This window comes from Pelodiscus sinensis, chromosome 14 (assembly GCF_052426305.1).
Source record: "Pelodiscus sinensis isolate ZL-2025 chromosome 14, ASM5242630v1, whole genome shotgun sequence".
NCBI lineage: Eukaryota > Metazoa > Chordata > Testudines > Trionychidae > Pelodiscus > Pelodiscus sinensis.
The window spans coordinates 22734012-22757210 of NC_143065.1; the positions used below are offsets into that span (position 1 = coordinate 22734012).

At 40.8% G+C, this 23199-nt stretch overlaps 1 long non-coding RNA gene across 1 annotated transcript in view; it reads left to right on the plus strand.

The window, feature by feature from the left end:
* The window catches only part of LOC149523597 (uncharacterized), a 112777-nt gene extending 90348 nt beyond the window's left edge, over positions 1-22429 (plus strand). Inside the window, exons 4-5 of the long non-coding RNA XR_016350660.1 lie at positions 14076-14203; positions 16905-22429. This is a non-coding gene — a long non-coding RNA (uncharacterized LOC149523597). The remainder of the gene's footprint in view (positions 1-14075; positions 14204-16904) is intronic.
* Positions 22430-23199: the final 770 nt, after the last annotated feature.

A 23199-nucleotide genomic window follows, 5' to 3' on the forward strand; every position in this document is an offset into this window, starting at 1 on the left:
TCTTAAGCCTGCAAAGTGGGCTTGCTTCAGGATGACAATCACTATTATAAATGAAGAGACTATGTTTAAGGTAATTCTCGCCAAATAAAAGCTGTTCGTGGTTCCACGTTTTCCTTTGTTCTTCTAAGAGAGTTTTAGAAACTTTAGCCACACTGCTGTGCTTAAATGAATAGCCATGGTGTAAACCCGCTTTGCTGCTGGGACAAAAGAAACAATAAGTCCCATCCCACCAGAGTCTCACTAGAAATATACAGAAAGAGATTTGAGAGAATGCCAACAGAAATGCCTGTAATTTTGTTTGAACTTGAGCTGTATTTCAGTCCTACTGCGTACCCCTGAATAGATAAAGGTGGGTTATTTGCTTAAAAAGAGAGGAAAGGATAAGAGAAAATAGCCACCTTTGAGAACCTTTCCCCTTCTTTCTGATAGCAATTGTTCAAAGCATGTTTCTCTGCTTCATACCTCCCTGTAAACTGTCTTCTGTTAGTCTCTGAACTGTCAGAGAAGTGGATAATTTTAGAGCTGCAGTACTCCCTCAACATTTTTTTCTCCTGCAACCCTATGTACGCAGGGTGGCATTAGTCATGTGAGTGCTTCCACAGACCTCAGTGGCAGGTCTCACATAAGTGCCATGTCTGTAATGGTTACAGACCTTTCTAACCTCCTGAAGGCCTCAGACCTATAGAGAACTTAGGGGACATCTGCACTACAATAAAAGGTCTGCAATATAGCCATGGCTGGCCCAGCTGACTTGTGAGTGAATAGAGGGGTCAACAGCATCTGCGGGCCCCTGGGGAAGCTCTGAGGCAGAATTCATTTTTAAGCAGGGACCATTCATGAATGTCCTGACTTTCCTTAGAAGCATTTGACTGGGTCTTAGATTAGTAATTGTTCAATTCCCTCTCCACTGCAGAAACAGGTTATGGAGGGGAGGAAATGCAGCCCCAACTGGATGAAGCAAAGAGTGTCAGTGTCAGTATCCAAACTCTCCTAGTGGTATGCTTGCAGCCAGAAAATTAGAGTGTGAACCTTAATGGCAGTGAGGATTCTCATCTTCCCACCCTGCACTCACCTTTCTGGAGAATGTCGACATGGCGACAAAACACCTGAGGCACCAGGTCCCAGAGCTTAGATCCATTGAGTCGCTCAGGCTACAGGACTGTAAAACTATGGTGTAGATATTTGAGCATAGGGCATGGAGCCGAGGGCCTGAGACCCTTCCCCTAGCAGGGTCTCACCTGTTCAAGGGCGCCATTTCGGGCACATGGAGGGAGAGGGTAGCAGCAGCCAAGCACTCAGGGACATGGCTAGCTTTTCATCCCATTCTTCGGATGCTAAGGGAGTAAGGGGAAAGTGCTTGCTTCCCGTGCATTCCTCTCAAATCTAGCTGGTAAGCTCCCTTCACCAGCCAGGCGTGAGAGGCATGCACGGAATGCAAGCACTTTCTTCTCACTCCCTTAGTGTCCGAGGAATGGGGTGAAAAGCTAGCCGTGTCCCTGAGCGCACGACTGCTGCTCCCTCCCCACCATGTGTCCAAAATGGTGCTCTTGAACAGGTGAGACCCTGCTAGGGGAAGGGTCTCAGGCCCTTGGCTCTATGCCCTATGCTCAGATATCTACACTGTAGTTTTATAGACCTGTAGCCTGAGCGACTCAATGGATCTAAGCTCTGGGACCTGGTGCCACAGGTGTTTTATCGCCATGTCGACATTCTCCAGAAAGGTGAATGCAGGGTGGGAAGATGAGGATCCTCACTGCCATTTAGGTTCACACTCTAATTTCCTAGCTGCAAGCATACCACTAGGAGAGTTTGGATATTTGTATTTTTGATCCTTTGTGTCTTGTTTCTTTCTGACATGCTGTTCCGTCTCCCTCTCCTCCGTGCAGAAGATAAGATTTTGGTGGAAAATGGCAAATGATGTTAAAATTCAGTTAAAAATGAGTACAGTTTTACCTTGCCATTTAATTATCCCTGCTGCTAAAAAAGAGACAAATGCTTTGCAATTTTATGTTTTTCTCTTGCTAATGCCAGGCAATAGGTGCAGTAATAGAAAACATCAATTCCTTTGGGAATTGACAGCCTCACCAGGCCCCTGGGCAAGGGGGGAGGGAGGGTCTCTGTGCTCCTGGGAAGGGCAAGGCACCCAGCCCCTCTCCCCCCCATCAGCAGGCCTTCTAAGGAAAGTGGAGTATTACTGTTAACAATAACACAGTCACTGCTAAAATAATACATTAAAGGTATACATTCTGTTTGAACTAAGGCACTATAAAGTTAAATGTACCACTCCATTCTAACTCCCTTTGTGTGCATTCAAAACATGTTATGAAGATCTTATATATTATTGGTGCTGTAATATTCAGTGACAATGAAAGGAACTAATGACAGCTCTGAACATCCTTTGGTATTTTGGGATTAAATGAGATAAAACTACTATAATGGTTAGTTTTGTATTTGTTGGCTGTCTCATGTCAGTATAAATGAAACTAAAATAGACCTCACAACAAGTCACCATTAAAATACTAACACCAGATGTGATATTGTAATGCCACCGAGTAGATGAAAGGATTTATTGACATCATAATGGTACCTATAGAGTTTCAAGACAAAAAGGCCTACTCTAAGCTCATAGGCCATATCTATTGACATTTTAATGGATTCTGTGTATAAACATTTAGGGGGGAAAAAGATCTTCCATACATACAACAACTGTGCTTCATTTGACACAATAATAGCTCATTGGGATTAGTTGTGATGTCAATGCCAAGGCTAGAGGTACTTTCACCTCACAAATAAGAGGAAAAAAATCCATTGGCATTATGTACTGACTCAGTGGACATGACATGCTTTATTATTCATGATGCAATGTCGCTGGAAGTGAAGCACTTCCAATGACCTTTAGATAGGTCCACAGGACATTAACGGATGATTCAAAGTCAATGGAAGAATTACAGGTTTATCACACTGTATATGTTACTTTAGCAGTGATATTCTGAGGGAATAGTCTAAGAAACTGCTTATGAATCAGCATAGCAATTTCAAAATTAAATACACTGGCTCTGTATTTTTAAATAAAATTCAGAGAGAGACACCAGTCTGCATATCATGGGCTTTGTCTCCATTGCATTTTATTTTAAAGGTCTTTGTTTGTTTACTTTGTTTTTAATTAGAACAATTACAAATCCTGTCTCTCTTTAAATCAAAGGCAATATTTCCATTGACTTCAGCGGATTAGGATGTCATAGTATGTGGAAAATTCCTGCAGTAGAAAGAGGAGGAATAGTTCGCCCAACAGCCCTGTAGGAGGTCTTTGTTTTATTATGTTTTCTCGGCTTGCTGCAATATGTGGAATAAATCTATTGCATTTCTATTCATTTGTTCCATTAATGTTGAACCACATTTCTAAGTTTCCCCCTATAAAATAACTAAGTAGAATGAGATACTATTACATTTAAATTAGTTTGGAGGTGGGAAGTTCACAATCTCACTGCAGGGTAGCTACACCACAATGCATTATGATTTTATTTGCAGCTATAATGTACATTCATAGATTGTTTTTGAGTTCAGAAAGTATCATTATGATAATCTCTTTGACCTCCCTAACACAATAGGCTTTACCCAGAGATTGCAGCATTGAGTCCAATAACTTGTGTTAGAACTAGTGCATATCATTTAGAAAAACATCCGCTCTTGATTTAAAGACATTTGGTAATGTATTCCAATGGCTAGCTATTCTTACCATCTTATTTTTTATTTGAATGCTGCTGACTTCAACTTCTAGATATTGGGCCTTGTATCTTTTGTCAATAACCTTAGAGACTATTGTCACAGGCCTAATAAATTGGTGTCTCTGTTGTGATCACTTTATAACTTTAAGTCCTGCCTTCTGGAAATTTGCATGGGGATATCTGCAGATCATTTTTGTAGATTTGTAATAAATTTTGTATTCATGAAGAGTTGTAGCTTTATGGAGTACTCATAATAGCTCCTTGTATATTAATTGCCATTGTTTCAGTCTCTCAGTAGAACAAGAAAAACAGACATATTTCCACACCTAAAGAGACCGGTATATTACATATATTTTTAATCAACAACCATAACAGTGAATTAATATACAAAACATTGTAGATATTCTTCTGGCACTGATCAGAAGATCCTAAGGCAGCTTTTATCCTACTATATATTTTAGAAATGTGCATCTGTTTGCTTTTTCAAGAACTCCTAAAAAGTAAGAGCTAGGACAACCAAATTTAGCATGTAGTTTCCTTTTATCATAAGTTAAAAGCAAGGTAAGGGGTTCATTGTGCCAGGAAACTGGCATGTGCCTGGAATTGGATTGTTTCTCATAAAACCGTACAAAAAAAGGCATGTGAAAGGAGCTGTCTGAGAGTGTGCCCCCAACCCAAGCCTCCCACCCTCTAGGTCCCTTTTAGGGAAGATGGGGGAGCTGAAGCCCGTCCCCCTCCCCGATTGATATGGGAACACTGCTGACTGTTCCCCTTTGTCAGGGAGTAAGGGGAAAATGCACAGTTTGTTGTATTCCTCTCTTTGGATGAGGAACACAAGGGGCAGACAAACCTGGACCTAACCCAGCCAGGAGATATGCACCCCTCCCCTGGCTGTTCACTGAAGCTTCAGCAGCCATAGAGAGGTGCTTCTTACCTGGTCTTAAGCTGTTGCAGTGAGAGAGGAATGGGCTAGTCCTCTTTGTCGTTGGGGCAGCCTGCAGACTGAACCCCTCATCCTCATCCCCTCCCCAGAGCAGTGATTCAAATGAAGGATGGACATTTTCATGTTATTTAAAAAAAAAAATTAAGGACCCAAGCTATGTTTGGTAAATCTTCTATAATATAAATAGTCACAATGGAGGAAGAATGGCTGCAACATTAGCTATTAACTTAATGATTGTGTGTGTAACTGTCTCATTAGCCTCTACTGTGCATTATGAATTTGTGAAAAAAGTGAAAGTAATACTTACTTTTTTTCTTGCTAATGAGGGAAGATTGCACTTCTGCAGTTTGGTTAGTTATCTAGACACCAAGTACTATGGAAAATAAAAAAAAAGATTGATATAATTCTTGGTTGGTCCATACAAAAATACACACCTCATAACAAAAACAAAACATAGTGGTTCAGAAAGGAACTGGTACAGTCCCAGAGGAGACTAAAAAATACGAAATTTGTTTTCCCTGAATGAACACATACAACTAAATCATAGCCACTATGTTGCCTTACTAAGTTGATGATTTTATCATGAACTCATCAGAGGTTAGTGAAAGTGTTTTTATTCTTTACTCTTTTGAAATGTTAATTCAGATTTTTTTTTGTGAAAATTCTTTCATGATGAAGACAAATGAAGTGTCAGTGTGGACTTTATTTCTGCACCAGCAAACACCTCCCCAGGTGTTTGAACCATGAATCCAGTACATCCCTGTTATTAATTCCACAAGCAGAACAACAGTATGTCAATTAAATCTAAAAAGATAGATAAGAAAAAGTTAAAGTGCAGCAAGTGTACAAACAACACGACTCTCTCTAGAACAATATTAGTACTTCAGACAGTAGCCAGAGGGTGGTGGTTGCTTACCTTTATTCTGTCGCACAGTTCTAACAAATTCTGGAGAGAACTGAGAGCTTATTCTTTCATGTTGTCCCATGAGAGCTAGGGACATTACTTGCCAGAGTAATTTGTGGACCAGTCATTTACAGAGTTCATGTACAGGGAAGACTCCTAACTTTCCAAAATTATCTTAAGAGCTCCAGCAAAAGGGGATATTTTCATGTATGTTTCTGGGATTATTCAAGAATTGTAATTTTACTGCGTATACCCATAAAATGGGTATAAAATTCCCACACTCTCAACACAGGCCCAGTGTTTCATGAACATATATCATAGAATCATAGAATCATAGAATAATAGGACTGGAAGGGACCTCAAGAGGTCATCGAGTCCAGCCCCCCGCCCTCAAGGCAGGACCAAGCTCCGTCTACACCATCCCTGACAGATGTCTATCTAACCTGTTCTTAAATATCTCCAGAGAGGGAGATTCCACCACCTCCCTTGGCAATTTATTCCAATATTTGACCACCCTGACAGTTAGGAATTTTTTCCTAATGTCCAATCTAAACCTCCCCTGCTGCACTTTAAGCCCATTACTCCTTGTCCTGTCCTCAGAAACCAAGAGGAACAAATTTTCTCCTTCCTCCTTGTGACACCCTTTTAGATATTTGAAAACCGCTATCATGTCCCCCCTTAATCTTCTTTTTTCCAAACTAAACAAGCCCAGTTCATGAAGCCTGGCTTCATAGGTCATGTTCTCTAGACCTTTAATCATTCTTGTCGCTCTTCTCTGTACCCTTTCCAATTTCTCCACATCTTTCTTGAAATGTGGCGCCCAGAACTGGACACCTTTAGCTGTGTAGACCTTTAGCTGTGTCATTCTGAACAGAAGCAGGGCGAGTTACAAGGTGGGTATGAGGAAGATCAGCATTTAGAAGTTTATTTGCTAAGCCAGGACAGGATTTATGGCATGTACAACTAATTCTGCAGTAGGGATAAAGAAGATACTGTGAATTGATTTGGTCTCAGCTTGGATATTTGGAGGGGAAGCAGAACCAGGAATCAAAGAGGACTTGTTAGCACATAGGCCTAGGTAACTAGGAGGACAGTGGTATTAACTATGGTGCCGGCTGGGTGTAATAAGAAGGATTAAGAGTAAACTAAACTTTCAGTGTTAGCTCTGTTGAATTCATGCTATCCTGGTTGGCCTGTCAGACTATGAGTGAGAGAGAGAAGATTAATAAGCTATCTTTCCACACATTTATTCAATGTAGAATACACGTTAAAGCTAAAACACTTTCTATTCACTGCTGTACAGATTAACTCTGTGCTAAACTACCTCTCTACATCTGACAGATATGATTGTAGGGTATATTATTCACTCATAATAATCCTACTATCTTGGTCACTGAAGATAAACTGGTCTTTTTGGTCAACTATCTGACATGAATTGACAGCACAAGAGGGAAAGAGAAATGTCTTTTCATAGGTTTTTAAAGGTCACGTATTTAAAGGCTTTCACGGTGCAATGTGATTGTGTAGATTGTTTTCAGAATCCCTGACCATAATTATTGATGGCAGCAGAATTAGTCTCTTGAGGGTTGCCATTTCATGTAGGGAACTAAAATTACAGGCAGAAGATTAAAGTGAAAGAAGTGATGTTAAGGTTTTTCATTGTATTGCCAGATTCTGTCATTATTCAGTGTGGTACTTATTGCTGAGAGACATCTCTGAATACTGAGAGATGAGGGAAGTTGTAAAGGGATTTTGAAAATACCGGAGCTGTGAATGTTTCTTACTCATGAACGTGAAGTCATGAGTAGAAGAGGCTGACAATGTCTGATAGAGAGTTCATCCTCTTCTGTGTCTGGCATTAAGGTGGTACTGCAAATTCATATCTCTGGGATTTATAAAGAATTTGCATAAAGCCACTAAGTGCAAGTAGAAAGTTGCTTCAGCTGTAACCTAATTAAGAGAAATGTGTGAGAGAAATGAAAGTTAAGGAAGAAAACATATGAAGAAATATAAGAGGTGCATGTCGGTTCTTATTTGTGAGCACAAATGTTTTCTCATGGCATATTTTGTGGGAAATTGTGCATTATAATGGTATAAGCTAAAAGTTAATGGTAATAAAAGAATTAAGAAGTTTATTATAAAACAAGCCTTCTAAAGTTATTTTAAGTTTAAATGGACTTGGCATGCAGTCTTCACTGCCAAGTCTCTATTCCATGCCCCTTCTTTTATTCCTGCATGTAATATATTCTTTAATACATTAGTTCTTTAAAAAGTCTTAGTCATTAAAGATAAATTTTAGTGTAAATCATGGGTAAACAATTTAACTTCTTTCTCTCTCTCCTCCTGAAAATCTATAGATGCAAATATGCTTTAAAATTATCCATCTTAATTAAAATATTAAATATCAAAATACTGTTTTTTAAAAGGATTCAGGGTTTACTAATCTCCTACCAGATTGGGCTGCCAACTGTTATGTGCAAGCCTTACTAGAATGTTGATTATATTGTCTTCACTATTTCTTAGTGGCTTTGCAATAGTTGAGCATTATAGGTGCGGAGACATAACATGGCTGGTGGAGTTAGCTCTTAAGTGCACAGAGTGCACCCTTTTTGCAGGAGGGACTTTCTGCAGTACTGAAGAGGCGCTTTTTATAATATTACTTCTCCTCTTCCGTAGAACATAGACTCTAGAATACATTCATACCGTTAGAAATATCAGTTTATTATTTTTCTGTGTTTGTGCAGACATTCTGGTGGTTCACAAGAAAGGTTCCTAGGCACTGCTACACTGCAGATATCTGCCACACTGCTGATGCTACAGCTAATGCTTATGAGATGTGTGTCTGTTTAGAAGATGCTATTCAGAGTGCTATCACTAATCATTCTCTACAGGTTCTTGCCCACGTTCATGGATGTGTACCACCAATTCATACATTATACACACACACACACACACACACACATGAATATATACATATATTTTAAGCAGTTTATATGTGTGGAATAAATATATTAAAACAAGACACCTGTGTCTAGTTGCTGTAAAGTATCCTTAATGATCACAAAGGTGCTGTACAAAGATAGGGAATTAGTCTTCTTCCACTCGAGAGAGAGTAGAAGCCCCAGAACAAATTAACACATGGTTTCAGGGTCTGTAGACAGATGCATGTTTCAAAGAGTTTACAAGTAAGGTTTCATTTTACAAAACTAGTATCACACCTACAACTTGCTACTTCTGACTCGTGAGAACCAGAACTCTACCAATAGCAAAGATCTGGCCTTCATGCAATACAATTTGCCATGTATTAATTTGTAATGCAGGATTTTAAAAAATCATTAAGCTCAGAGGGGTTTGTTTAGATCTCTGCAACACTCCAAAAAATTCTGTTAAAAGAATCTTTTTCTTTCTTATCTTAAGCCATTAACACCTATGTAAACTTTGTTTGAAATGCAATCATGCAAATGTCCTCCTAGAGCGAGCGCGCGCGCGCGCACGCACACACACACACACACACACACACACACACACACACACACACACCATGCAGTCTGCTTCCCCCTCTACCTCCAACTCAGTCTAACATAAGTCAGGACACCCCAAACAAACTGCCCTCTGCCTCCACCTTATTGCACAGATACCAGCACCCACCCACTCTGTCTTTCCCCCACCTATCCCATGTAGTCAACCCCTTACCTCTCCATTCCCAGGCCAGGAGGGTTGAAGAGACTCTGGGGTTTCTGCCTCTCTCTCTCTCTCTCTCTCTCTCTCTCTGGGTATGTCTACACTACCCCGCTAGTTCGAACTAGCGGGGTAATGTATGCATACCGCACTTGCTAATGAAGCCCGGGATTTGAATTTCCCGGGCTTCATTAGCATAAGCGGGGAGCCGCCATTTTTAAATCCCCGCTGCTTCGAACCCCGTGTAGCGCGGCTACACGGGGCTCGAACTAGGTAGTTCGGACTAGGGTGCCTATTCCGAACTACCGGTACACCTCGTTTCACGAGGAGTAACGGTAGTTCGGAATAGGACCCTAGTCCGAACTACCTAGTTCGAGCCCCGTGTAGCCGCGCTACACGGGGTTCGAAGCAGCGGGGATTTAAAAATGACGGCTCCCCGCTTATGCTAATGAAGCCCGGGAAATTCAAATCCCGGGCTTCATTAGCAAGTGCGGTATGCATACATTACCCCGCTAGTTCGAACTAGCGGGGTAGTGTAGACATACCCTCTCTCTCTCTGTCTCGCTCCTTTGGCAGATGGGACTCCCCAAACTCCTCTCCCCTCTGACTTTCCTCCAAGCCAGTTAATTAATTACTCTTTCCCTCCCTCCGCCCAGCCCTATATTGCCTTCTTATCTTGGCTGCTTATCTTGTCTGTTTTTCTGCTGTGGGAGCTCTTCAGTTCAGCATGTGGTAGTGTTTAGCTGCATGGGGAGGGCAGGCACATGACCCCAGCTCAGAGCATGGAGTGGGAGGAAGGTGCACAGCCTAGCCTCCAGAGCCTTGGAGCAAGGGGAGGGCAGACACTCGGGAGCAGTGGCATTCCATCCCCAGTAGGCCTATTGTAGGCATTCTGGGGGCGGATTACGGGTGGGGCCAAGCTGGCAGTTTGGGAAGGCTGTGCCTTCCCCTGCCTAGCATACGAGCTGCCCCCATCCCTTTCCTGAGCAACTATTTTTCTTCCATCTTTATTTCTTGCATAGGCAGAGCAGAAGGTACGTTCTGAAACTGAGTACCACAGGCAATTGAACAATACCAAATCTCAGCCTTTTCCCCACATTATGTTAATTCCTGTATGCAAAAGGCACAAACCTGTTAATGTTTGACTCGCAGTGTTATCTCTTTCCAACACCAAGAAGAGATTGTCCCATGGGGCATGCATTTGTTTTAAAAGCTTTTGAAAATACTAATTGCACAAGGATGCTTATCTGTACTAAGGCTTTTGTGTATGAGAAGCTGATTTGTTCTAAGAGAATGAATGAGCAATTATGTTCTCAAAAGAGGATTTAGAGGGAGATACAAGATTAGGAAAGATTGGAAGTAACACATTGGTGGTGAAATATATTGAATTATATAGGCTTACTCCCAGAGAGTATTAGTGCATAATGATTTCGACCATTACAATGAAATAGTGTATTAAGGGAATAAATGATTGTCAATAAGGTATTTAAAATCTCAGTTTCTGAACCCAGAATGCTTAGATGTTACCTTTTAACATCAAATTGCCTTATCAGAAAGTAATTGGTTAGGAGAAGAACTCTGTCCTTTCAGTATTTTGTATCTGCCTCAGGGTGAAGGTAGGGTTATTCTTCTACCTAATACACATTTGTTCACATTGCAAAGCTAATCTACTAGGTGTTTTTTTTTTTAAACAAAACTGGCAATCTCAGGAGAAACCAACCAATGCAAGTCAAATTATCTCTCATCCCTAAAGGAGACAAAGAATATTTTTAGATGAATACCTCAGTGCAATACACACTGTACATAATTGAGTTGTTACGTAGTTGGACTCAGGATAAAGGATATAACTTTAGAAATAGGAATAAAGTTAAAGGTTTTTTTAGGTGAATACTATATCTGTAATTTTATAGCACAATATATTTTTACTGACACATAGTACGTTGGTTGTCTATAAACTCAGATATAGATTGAAGAGTGCATGAATATATATTGTCTGCTGACTACCTGTTTTGTTTTTTCAGTAGTGCCCATCACCAGTGCACTTACAGTTACAATTATTGAATCTCGATGCAGAAAAGAAAGCAATAACCTTTCACTTGCAAATCAGTGTAGGTGTAGAGTACGCCTGTTAGTAGAGAAAGGGATCAAAGTGCCATTGTATTCCATGAACAATGAATAGACTTTCTGATGCTGTCTTCAGTAGATTTGAGTTTAAGGGCCATTTCTTGGTTTATATAATAGTAAAGGATTTAATTCTTTCCCCAATACTGCAATTAATCCAGACTTTCCTATAAATCTTCTCCAGAGACATACGGATTTAAGGAAAAGAATCTTTGTGAAGTACTGTCAGTTGTTCTTTTAGATAACATTCAGTAATTTAATTTTAAAGAGTTTTACGTTGGATAACAAGTCCAAACTCCGGGAGCTTTCTCTTTATCACTGCCTAATAATGATTTATCTCTGTGGAGCGGGACAAATAGTAGTTTGAATCACTTCCTCAGTTCTAGAACTGATTGAATATTATTTATTTAGTGCTACACAGTTTTTCAAATCAAATATTAGATGAGTAATAATTTGCATTATTACCCCAGTCCCACTGTTGATAATGATAGAAACTTCATAAATTTGCCAAAAATAAAATAAGTAGAAATAGTGGCATAGAAAAGGTGGATGAAGGAATTGACCGCCAGGAGAGAACTATGAGAGAAACTCATAAAAAAGAGAAGATCAGCAGGTAATGCATGACTTCTTCACCACATTGTATGATTTAAGATTATGGTTATCAGGTATCATTAATTCAGACGATAGTATTGTATTTTTCCACTTAACCAATCTCAGAAGGGGTAGCTGTGTTACTCTGTAACTAAAAAAACTTAAACAACAATGGTCCTGTAGCACCATAGCCCTGGTCTACACTAAGGAGTTATTTCAAAACAACTCCCCTTATTTCAAAAGAACAAGTAGAGCATTCAAATACCAAACCCATTGTTTTGAAATAAGGGACTGGTTAATTCAAAATAATAATTTACGCTTTCCACAAGGAATAAGCCTTATTTCAAAAGAGTTATTTTGAAATAGCAGTAGTGTGGATGCTCCACTGCTGCTATTTCAAAATAACTACCCCCCAGAGTCATTCAAAGTAATTATTCCCCAGTGCTTCCTGGGGCTCTAATTCGAGGTAGTGCATCCACATTAAGGCTATGTCTATACTACCAGGTTATTTCAAAATAAATTATTTTGAAATAACTCCTGAAATAACTATTTTGAAATAAGCTTATTCCTCTTCACAAGCAGGAGTTATTATTTCAAAATAACTGGCTTGGCAATATGGACATTCACCTTATTATTTTGAAATAACTCCTCAGTGTAGAATGCCCTAAGGAAGCCTGTCTTGGACAAATTTTGAGGCTTCTCTGTAGTGTGAACATACTATTTCAAAATAGTTATTTCCGGAGTTATTTCAGAATAATAACTATTTTAATAAATAATAATAAATAATTTCCTAGTGTAGATATGCCCTGATAGACTAGCCAAAATACATAAATATTATCATGAGTTTTTGTGGACACAACCTACTTCTTCAGATGACACATATGGAGCAAGAGGCACAGAGGTTGAATTATAAAGCTGAAAAGGAGCTGAGGAGGGAGGAGAAAGTATCAATTAAAGTGTCCGTGCTAAATAAGGCTAATAGAGTAGTCTATAAGTGCCTGGTATTAGCTTTTGATATCATTTGGGTATTGAATATAATGACCCATCCAGTTCATATCTTTGTTCAAGCCATGTCAGAAAGTATCACTTTTGCAAATGATGGCTAGTTCTGCAGCTTCTCTCTCTAATTGATTCCTGAAATTGTTTTGTAAGAGAATAGACACCTTTAAATCCTTTAATGAGCCCCTGGACAAGTTAAAATATTCCCCAACAGATTTCTCTGTTACCATTTTGAATATCTGATTTGTGTCCATTAATCCTGGAGACTGTCCAGTTTGGCCAATAAATATATATGTCAGAGGGGCATTCATGGTACTTGATGGCATATATCACATTAGTGTGTTTCTCAAAGTGGCCTATGGATCCACTCTGAGAAACCTGCTAACTGGCCACTGTGGTTTGTTTGTTTACTGGCTCTGCAGTCACAGAGCTTGCATTGGCTCTGATTTACCATTTGCAGCCAAGGAGAGCTGAGGGAATGAGTGTGGGCCAGGCTCCTGCTTCGTGTGGCTCCCCTTGGCTGCAAAACTGGAGCCAATATAAGCTGTGAGGCTCCATGGCTATGGAGCCAGTAAATAAACAAACTAGAATGGCCACTTAGCATGTTTCTCAGAATGGATCTGAGGACTATTTTGAGAAACACTGAACTACTGGATGTGCAGTTGTACAAGCCTCTGATGTGGTAGCTTATGTGGGTAGGTCCCCTGATGATGTTGCATGTGTAGATGTGTGGACAAGCTTGTGAGAGTGAGGGATCATTTTCCAGAACAAGTTCCAGATTGTTAATGATGCGCTGGAGGGATTTAAGTTGGAGGCTGTAAGTGATGACCAGTGGTGTTCTTTTGTTTGTTGGGCCTGTATTGAAGAAGCTGATGCCCGGGTACTTGTCTGGCTTTGTCAACCTGTTTTTTCACTTCCCAGGATAGGTATTTAAGTTTTAAGATTGCCTGGCAGAGATCCTGTAGATGTTTGTCTCTGTCTGTGGGACTGGAGCAAATCCAGTTGTATTTCAGGGCCTGGCTGTAAACAACTGATTGGGTAATGTGTCCTAGATGAAAGCTAAACAATCATTAATGGATTTAAAGGTGGCTATTCTCTTTCAAAACAATTTCAGGAATCAACTAGAGAGAGAGAATCTGCAGAACTAGCCTTCATATGCAAAATTGATACCATCTCACACGGCCTGAACAAAGACATGACCTGGATGAGCCATTATATTGAACATCCAAATGCCATCAAAAGGTAAGAATCAGGAACTTGCAGACTACTCTATTAGCATCATTTAACATGAACACTTTAACTGATTTTTTTCCTTCCCCTCTTTCTTCCTTTTCTGCTTTATAATTCAACCTTTTTGCCTCTTGCTCCATATTTGCCATCTGAAGAAGTGAGTTGTGCCCATGAAAGCTCATGATACTATTTGTATATTTTGGTTAGTCTCTAAGGGTATGTCTACACTACAGTGTTATTTCGAAATATCTTATTTTGAAATAGTTATTTAGAAATGGCTTATTTCGAAATAACACGTCTAGACACAAATTGCATTTCGAAATAGCGTTTTGCTATTTCGAAATAGTGCGTCCACACTGATAGGATGCTGAATCGCATTTAAGGCTGGACAGAACCAGTTCTGGCAGGACATCAGTTCAGGAGTTACCTTATGTGGCTGCTGCCTCAGGCTATCTGAGACCTGTGATTAAAGGGACCCCCTGGACAGCCAGTTCTAAGGTTTCCCTGCTTGCTTGCCTACCTTGCTAAGGGACAGCAAAGCATTTTTTCTGTGTGTGCTCTGGTTGCCCTCATTCAGGATGCCAGAGCCGCCCCTGGGTACTCTAATGCTTCTCCTGGACATGTTGCTGCGAGCCTGGAAGCACATTCTGCAGGCAGTAACAGTCTCCCTAGTGTGCCCCACTAGGGGCTTGTGCCTCATTCCTCCCTCACATCCTTCCACTTACCCCTCCCAAGCCCCCCTTCCTGCTGTACAATAAAAGACACATGTTCATTACAACAAAGCCTCTTTATTGAACAAAACTGGGATGGTGGGGGGATGAAACTGAGGTGAGACTGGGGAAAGAAGGTGGGAGAGGGGAGGAGGGAGAGTGGGAGAGGGGAGGAGGAAACCTGGGAGGAGGGAGCTGGCAAGGGGAGGAAAGGGGAAGAGAAGCTCACGGCTCAAGGTTGGAGGTCTTGCTGGACCAACTGTCTCCCAGCACTATGGGTGCGGGGGCCTCGGCATCCCTGGGGAGGGTGGGGAGGATGAAGCAGGAGAGGGAGGAAGAGTGGTAGCTGGGGAGGCAGCAGGGGCTGGAGCAGCAGAAGGCAGCAAGCTCTGCCCCAGGGTCGATGACCACATGGGGGGCACGGACCATCCTGCCCCCCAAGATGTGGTCCACAGCATCAAAATAGGGGCAAGGGTCTGGGTCTGCCCTTGGTCGGGAGCTGCCCACTGTGGCCCTGACATATGCCTTCTGCAGCTCCTTTATTTTCATGCAAACCAACTCCTGGGTTTGCACGTGGCCTTTGGTGGCCAGGCTGGCAGCCATCCGCCTGTAGATAGTTGCAGTCCTCTGTTTAGTGCAGAGATCATGGACTGAAATTAAGTCCCTGATATCCGCACTGGACCAGGCAGGCGCCTGCCTTTTCCATCCCCTGGCAGGCTCCTGGGAGCTGGAAGACTGGTCCTGGGGAGTGGGGGAGGCAGGGACGGTTTAAGGGGGGGGCTAGCCGGGCAGCTGCCCGTGGCACCAATCTATGGGGGGGGGGCTGATGGCAGTTGTAAGGGGCGCTGTGCGCCCAGCTATGCAGGGCCCCTTAGAGCTGCCATCAGGCGCTGCACGCCTGATAGCAGCTGTAAGGTGCACAGCACGCCAGGGGAGGGCGGTGGGGGCGCATGTGCCGTGCGTCCGGGAGCGGAGCTGCTCATGCATCGCGCGCCCACTGCCCAGGGCGCAGGAATGGCTCAAGCTGGCCCTGGGTGGAGGGCTGGCTGTCACTGGCTACCTGGCTCATGTTGGGGTCACTGGGTCAGGTGCAGTGGCTACTGGCTCTGGGATGGCAGGCTTGGAGCTGGCACAGGCACTGTGGCCAGAGTCTACCCCTTTAAGGGGTCCAGATGCGGGGGAGGGAGAGGAGATTTCTTGGTTGTGCCCAAAGTGGCCACCAGGGCACCCTGGGAAGGGCTGGAGGCCCCTTATTTCAAAATAAGCGTCTATACAACACTTATTTCGAAATAGAAATTTCGAAATTGATGCTATTCCTCATGGAATGAGGTTTACCAATTTCGAAATAAGCCCTCTGCTATTTCGATTTAATTTTGAAATAGTGGTTTGGCTGTGTAGATGCTGGTAAAGTTATTTCAAAATAACTTTGCTGTGTAGACATACCCTAAGGTGCTACAGGACCATTGTTGTTTTTTAAAGTTTTTTTTTACCTAACCAGTCTATAGCCTTTGAAACACCTCAGAGTGTCTGGCAATGGTATTATGTTTTTGCACAAAACCCACCCTAGAAAAATACAAACTGCTGAAAATTCCTAAATAAAGTTGTTTATCAAATTAACCTTCTCAACTACTTTTCCTTTTCTGTAAGTTTCAAAGAAAAAATTATTATAACAATGGCACAAAATCAGAACAAGATTAAAAAAAGAGCTTGTCATCAATATAATGGTTGTCATTATTGTTGCTGTCATTATATAGCAGCTTTTTATTATAATGAATTAAGTTCATTCATCCAGGGGCTTTCTTTTGTTCTGTTTTTTACTGCACCTAGTACAATGAGTCCTGGCCCACTGGGGCTCCTGGATGCTACCACAAGAAAAAATACAATACAATTTAAATCCCATGTCTCTTAATAAGGATATCTGCACAAAACTTATAGGCCTTGATACATCCATAGGTTTAATTCTGTCATGTTTCTGTTTTGTTTTCTGTCTCCTGATTCTGCAGAGTTGTCGTCAGATCTGTGAAGTCTTGAGGAGTTCTTGTCACACTGATAATGGTGTCTGAAAAAAGGAGAAGCTTTACTTAAGTTAAATTTTTCCAACTCTGATTTTGATAAGTAGCCTTCTGAACTACGTGAAATGCTTTTGTGTGGGAAATCCAAATAACTATCGGATGCCCTGGTAGGCTGGTAACCCTACTCCTCCTAGACTGTACATTTTCAAAACTATTTAATCAGCTCTGTATAAATCTCTCCTTTTTTTTAAAAAAAAGAAGATTCTTTGTGTCTGTCACTTCCTGCCACATGTAGATTGTACGTGTCAAGGGGCTGACACACACAAGTCTTCAGTCTTTTAAGGAGCTGCCACTAGAGTGCCTAATAGACTGTCAGTTTGAATGCTTAAATGAGATTCAGCGAAAGAGAGAATAATGCATATAACAAAAGGGCTAGTGAGTAGAGTAGGGGAAAGAATCCGTTGCAGAAACATCAAGACTGGAAATGTACTTGCAGTGATGGTTTAGTAATGGAGTAATTGTGGGAACATTAGCAGCACTGTCAGGAAAAGGGGAGACAATGGGCATGGGACTAGATAAAAGATGAGGATGGTTAAAAGTCCATTAATCATGTGATTACTTTTTAGGGACTTTTGAGACCTGTCTTCCCTTGTCATGCTAGCTATTGGAACACAATTTCCTGGGTACAATTGAGGGTACTTAGATGTATAACTAGCCCTACAATCGGGGGTTAATCATCTCCCTGTCCTTAGGTGCATCTACAGAAAGTGGAACCCACAAAACAGTACCTGCAAGCATTTCTGAAGACGGGTTAAAGCCCTTTAAAGCTCAATCCCTTTATGGAAGTAGTCCCTAGGATGGCATGGCTTAACAATGACCCAGGAAGGGATAGAAAGTATGGTAGAAATAATTGCTGCATTTGGTGAAATGGTGTGTCTGAAGCTTTGCCACTTTCATTTAAAAGCATTTGTATTTCCATCATACCCATTCCTTTATGCTGTACCTGTAGAATCTATATTTGGCTGCTGGGGGTCATGTGTGTGCTTTGGATTCGCCCTAGATTTTAACAATATCTGAGTGAGCAATTCACAATACATAATTTGTCTCCATCTGTCCCTTTTCTTGTTCATGATTTATCGGCAAATAGTCTTTGCTCTTTCAAAGCATTTGTAATTACTTGGCCAATACGCTATGTGAATATATTTAAACTTATAAAGTCCACCATGCCCTCCATAGACTATTTCCTTTGATTTCTTCTTTAGTGTGAGATTGGTCAACTAAATTACATGTTATTGTTTCAGCTCCTAGAATGGATGACTGACAGGCATGTGAGCACTTTCACTCTAATTAGAGAATACAGCTGTGTGCAAACCAATAAGGTATCTGTGTAAAGAACAGACATTCTCCCAGATAGTGAAAGGAACAAAAATCTGCTCACACTAATATTCACAGAAAAGTAGATGGGAAAAGGGCACATGCATGGCTGGAGCAAATAGTCATTACAATTCCACTTATCTGTTCTTGGGTACTGTTTTACACTATTCAGAAAGCTCTAGTTGCAATGCAGTGACTTTTGCCACAGTCAGAAAAGCTCATCCCTTCTTCCTTCTGCACTCTCTCTTCTTCTATTTGACATAGATTTCATAGCAGGAGAACATGTGTAATGCACAAATCCCAGTTGTCAACAAGCAGGATTGAACCTGGGACCTCTGAAGCTTAGCATATGGTTGGTAATAAGTGACCTGCAGGCTAGATGCAGTTTGCCAGGGTTAGCCCTGGGTGGGCCACCATATGCTTTATTTACCTGAGCATCCACAGATGCAATCACTTACAGCTCCCATTAGACCTGGTGAACTGCATCTGGCCTGGGGGCACTTCTTGCCCACCTTTCTCTACTGGATAAGCTTCTTAGCTAAGGCTGTAGCAAACTCATTACTCTCTAGGTGATCTAGATGCCTCAAGAAGGGGACAGAGCACCACACCTTGCAGGCATGGATTCTACATGCAAGTCCAAGATTTAACTTTAGTTATTGGCCCAGAAGGGGTTGGACCTAAGGATATGTCTACACAGCAGCGTTATTTTGGAATAACTGACATTATACTGAAATAACAAAGAGCGTGTCTACACTGCAAGCCATTATTTCAAAATAATGTTAAGCTAGAGGACTTGTTACTCCAACTTCTGTAACCCTCAGATCACGAAGAGTAAGGGAAGTCAAAGGAAGAGTGTTTTTCCTTCGACTTCCTGCTGTGTAGACAGATCCAAAAGCCGAATTAAGCTATTTTGATGTCAGCGACGCAATGAATGTAGCTGAAGTTGCATCGCTTAATTTGAGTTTTGCCCTGCCTTGTAGACATGCCCTAAAGAAAGGTATAAAACATGCCAAGACCTGTAGTCGAGCCTCAAGGATCAGAATCAAACCACCCCAACATGCTTCAGTTGGAGGTTTGATTTTGAAATTCTAGCTTCTCTTATTCATCATCTCTCTTCTTTTTCTTCCACCCCTACCACCTTATTTAAAGTTCCAAGAAGACTGTTGGCCTGCCATTTTCTCCCAGAGCGGAAACTCTTCTTAGATGTCTGTTCATTCTTACTCTCAGCCAGGGTTTTATAGCATTGTAAACAGAGCTGATTGGGAATTTCCATCAGGAAATTTCCCCAGGAAATATCAGTTTTGCAGGTTCCCTTCTCCCCCCATAAAATGAAATGAAATACTTTGGTTTTGAATAAACCTAAATTGAAACATTTGGTTCGTCAAAAAGAAATTCAAACATGTTGTTTCGGGTCAGTTTGACATTAAAACTGAGCTGCCATAGTGCTGTCTGTAGTTGATATGCCTCATGTCCCCATGTTCTCTTAAGGGACAGGCTGCTTGGACAGACTACATCTCCAGTGGTATTCTCTGGTCTGTCTCTTGGCTGCACTACCATGATGCATCCTGGGAGTCCCATGTGCTTCGTGGGAGATGTAGTCTATGCAGGAGCTCAGCCCATAGAGGTGAATAGAGGCATGACACAGCCAAATTACAGCTTCTAAGCCACATGGTTGGCCCTGGAGAACAACTTTTGCTATTAAGTCTAGCTGAAATGAAACATTTTAACATTTCCAAATTGAAATTTTGTTTTAACTTTCCATTCTGCCAAAAACAAATATGGTATTTCATCCTCATTCAGTACAAAAATGTCAAAATAGTGATTCCAAACTTCTGTATTTTGATCAATAGTATTTGTGAACATGTTCCCCCCAACTATTGGTAAAGTAATTTAAAGCTAGATCACTTCAATTTGATGTGAATGTTTGTTTCATACAGTTTTATAGACAACTCAGCTATCTTTTCTTTTACTGTGGATGTGTGGCATTGCTGAGAATTTGTAAATGTAAATAAAAATCAGTATTCAGTTCAGAGTACTGAATGAATGGTTGAATTTCTAAAAGACTGAAAGTTTTATTTGATAAACATCCAAAAGTTCAAAGGGGCATTCAAGCTATCTGGTTTGGAAATTTGTGTGAAGAGGCTTTTTGTTTTGGAACTATCAGTCATTTAGATCTTTTTATGAGAGATCTGTTCATTCTTAGTCTCAGCTAGATTTGATATACACTAAGATTAATCATTGTCTAACATTCTTATTTATGCATCTCCATCCAATACCAGAATGTACCAAAGCATGAGAGAAATTAAAGTTAAATAATCTGCTTTTCCCCGTCTTCCAATAAAAATTCAAGTTCAGTTTGAGGGAGACCATAATCATATTTTCATGATGATCAAAGCAGATTTTGGAATAATTTAGTTAACTAAATACAAATATAAAGAAACTATATTACGTATTTTGTCATCTAGACTTTCTGTATTCTTTGCTTCACATCTGGTTCCTGTGTCAATGTGAGACAGCCTGGGAGTTAGCAGAAAGTTTGGCAAAGAAAAATATCCTGAAGGGGATATGACAATTTAAACTTCTTTCTGAGGCTTAATACTTTAGCACAGTAAGGTCTTATTTTACCTTGAACCAGCTTGTCTGTGGCTAATAATGCTCACTTTAATTCTGTTTAATTATGCCTGTGTAGTGTGACATTAATTATGGAAAACAACATTCTTACTCTTCTGATTCCTTTGAACAGAAGACACACATGTATTTCAATATGAATAAAAAATAGCTGCACCAAGGACTGTATGGCAGCCATTACTCAGGATTATTGTTAACACTTGGTTTATGATGATAAAACCTGCCATGGAAAAGAGTAAAGCCTCCAGCATTTTTCTCCACACTGAACTCTTAAAAATCCTCTAATGTGATGTTAATTTAAAGAGTATCTTGACTGTTGTTTCAACTAGCAAAAGGACCTATTCCACCTTCTTCAAAATCAACAGCCTGCAAATATTTTTTTGGGGGAAGGGAGAGATTTGGAGGAAGAAATAGTCTTAGACTATAAGAAGCTCATCTGAAGTGAACCACTGTTGAGGTTGCAGCTTTTTAATTTGTATAGCCATGAAATTTGAAATGGCATGATATGGCATCTACAGGACGTTTAGTGCCCATTGAAGAGGGCCTACAGCACACAACTGCTATGGAAGGGTAGTCTGACTGACCAATCAACACAGTACAGTAGACTTCCGATAATCCGGAACCTATGGGACCTAGGTGGTGCCGGATTATCAGATATGCCAGAGTATCAGGAGGTATTATAAGATGGTTATGTATATACTGTATATAAAGTGTTCTTAACCCTTTTTAGTGTACATACTGTATACAATATACTGTAATGTTTTAGTTTTTTTAACCCTTTTTACCCTTTTCGCTCAGTTCAGCTGCTGCCACTGTTACCTTGTGACTCATTTTTTGCCAAAGCTCACTCACTAGGCTCTTGCCATTTTGATGCTGGACTATCAGGAGTGCCGGACTATTGGAGTTTTACTGTACATCTGTTGGAAAGTAATATGGCAACACAATTTTTTCCACTAGTTTTTGGAAAGTATTGGGAACCACTTCTTTGTTTCATAAAGTGAAGGACATAACTGGGGGAAAGCCATTTTAGACTTGATTCTAACTAAAAGGGAGGAATTGGTGAATCTGAATCCTGAAAAGTAGAAGGCAACTTAGGTGAAAGCAAACATCAAATTGTAGCTTTTGTGATCATAAGGAAAAGGAGTGAGAGCCCTGAATGAAGACAATGGACTTTGAAAAAGCTGACCTTAACAGATTCAGAGGACAGGTAGGGAAGGTCCCATTGGAAGAAAATCTCGAGGTGTGGTGGAGGAGAGGAGTTCAAGAGAGCTGGAAGTGTCTCAAAAAGACAGCAAGGGAAACTAGGTTAGATGTTGGGGCGGGTGAGAAATACTTCAAGTATAAGGGTAGTAACATTCTGGAATAGGCTTCCAAGAAAGGTCATCCTTTGTAGGTTATTAAGAAAAGGTTGAACAAACATCAGCCATGGATGTTCTAGGTATAGTTGAGCCTGCATCAGCTTGACAATCTCTTGAGGCCTCTTTAAGCCCTACATTTCTGTAATTCTGTAATGTCCTGGGGGGTTTCCGGCGTCCCATCTGGGTATACCATTGTGGTTATGTCTGTTAATAAGAAACTGAAAAAAGTACTCTTATGAACTTGTGCTGTTACATTAGTATAGACCAAGCAATGGTGTTTTACCACTGTGCCATCTAGCCCTACTCAAAGAAAAATTTGGTAGTAAACTGCCTGCATTTCAAGTACCCTGGGGCCTTCATTCTACTAGCATCAGTGGAGCTGCATTGGTGCCGGACAAATGTAAAAAATTAATGAAGCACAGACTCATCTAGCTAAGCTGAGGATATTGAAAGTATTCCAGTCTCTTTCTACAGTGGAAAGAGAAAGGGGTTTACTGTTAGCAGCCATAGCTGGGAGATTTTTAAAACTAGAAAGCTGCCCTGTTTGCTGTTTGTTGTTAATAGTGTTTGTTTTTAGAGTTTAAAGCCTAAAGCAGCATGAACGGAATGTAGCCAGAGGTTGTGCTGGTTTATGTCTGTGTTTTCTAATTACACAAAACTCCCTTGTAAATTAAACCTGAAACCCTAGAGAGGGTTGTTTTGAATTTTGTTTTGTTCTGTTGCCTAACCTGGATCTCCTGCTAAATTTCTGTCCAGATGCAACAAATACTAATGACTAATAATCCATATCATAAAATGGAAAATCCAGTTCATCCTTAATTCTTTGCCACATCCATTTCCTGGTCCTGTCCAGTTCTGGCAATGAAAGATGTGTGTGTTCTCTGCAAAAGTGTCTGCATTATGTGGGTGCAATGCATGAATTGTGC